The sequence below is a fragment of the Solanum stenotomum genome, chromosome 1, assembly GCF_019186545.1.
Source record: "Solanum stenotomum isolate F172 chromosome 1, ASM1918654v1, whole genome shotgun sequence".
NCBI lineage: Eukaryota > Viridiplantae > Streptophyta > Magnoliopsida > Solanales > Solanaceae > Solanum > Solanum stenotomum.
This window is the reverse complement of record NC_064282.1, coordinates 58,147,468-58,149,114: the sequence shown is the minus strand read 5'-3', so window position 1 is coordinate 58,149,114 and position 1,647 is coordinate 58,147,468.

Sequence of the window (1,647 nt, the reverse complement as noted above, 5' to 3'; positions counted from 1 at the left end):
ATAAACCATAACCTACCTCCACCGAAGAACTGAAGTCAAGCAAGTTACTTCTCCAACACGTTTCCTTTCCTCAATGCCTCCGAACCTTTCCAATCTATCAAATATATATATGCATAATTTGTAAGTTAGCGATTCTATAAACACTCATATTATTCTAGTCTAACCTAGACCCAAAAACTCACCTAATTTCTATAATCAATTTCCTAAAGTTCAAACCTATGGGTAAGTCTTAATTTCTCCCATTAGCATATCTTTAATGGAATTTAAATAATATAATGTACCTAATATTTAATTACCTATCTCAATTCATTAAAACTTAAATCACAACATGATAATTTTAAGAAGATAAGGACCAAACCCACATATTACAATTGACCGTAGCATTACTGTATAAGGATGATAGCTGCAAGTTTAATGTAACCTCCCACATATATGGATTCTATATTTTTCCAAGTATCCTATTGCCATTAACCAATCATATCTCATCATGGTTTAATTATTACCTTCCTTACCTTTTTATCCAAAATCTCAACCAATGAGTGAATCAAATGCATGCATATATTATCGCTACACCTTCCGCTTCGTGATTTCTTTAATCCACTAACAACTATCCGTGCAATTAAATAATTACCACCCCCACTTACATTCAAAAACTCAATTTGCCGGTCCATAAAACCAATTCCTATAACACCATATGCACATATATAAATTTATCACAGTAATTTCCTTACCCCTTAACAATTCCCATCATTATCTTGAAGTTGATCACTTGGAATTTTTCCAATGACTGCAGGTTCCACGTAGATTAAACAAACAATGTTTCCACCAAAGTTTTCAACCTAAGGCGTCAATAATCAATACCCACAAATTTCCCTTACAGTGTAACGACAATTCATCTTCACATTACTATTGATGTATATTTTAACACCAGAAATAGAACAATTCGTAGAACCAAACCTGAGAAGCTCGGCTGCTGCTCTGCGTAGCTTTCACACGAATAAACCCTCTTCTCAATTTGTTTTTACAGATTATTCATTACCCTAGTTATTATATGACCAATTATAAAAGTGGTAAAAGTGGTCCACTATTAATTTTAATATATCTACTTTCACCACCAACTAAAATAATTATTAAAACTACCCACTAAATTCATAATTGTAGTTACGAATAGTCCAAAGTACGCATTTAAAATCTATCGAAAAGTATTTTATGAAATAAAAAGCTCTAGTACTCAAAACGACCAAACGGGTCGTTACATTAGATACCAATTTACCCATTGTTCGTCCTCGAACGATCAAAAGACGGCACGGGAAAGGAAGGGTACATGTCTCAACGATTCTTCAAAATATTAGTACCCAAGCTTTCATCTCAAAACCATCAAACCAACCAATTTGGAGATCTATTCCTCCTCCTTCATAGTGCCTCAAATGGGGTCATTTCAACACTCGAATGATAACTATTGTTGTATGTGAACTCAACTAATAACAAAACTATTCCCAATAACCACCAAAGTTAATCTTACACTCGTCTGCAACATGTTTTCAAAGACTTTGACACAATTATCGGGACAAATCCTTTTCTAACAATACCATGATAAAATCCTTAATCAATATTGATTACAATGAGAAGTGAACCTGAACCAACCAC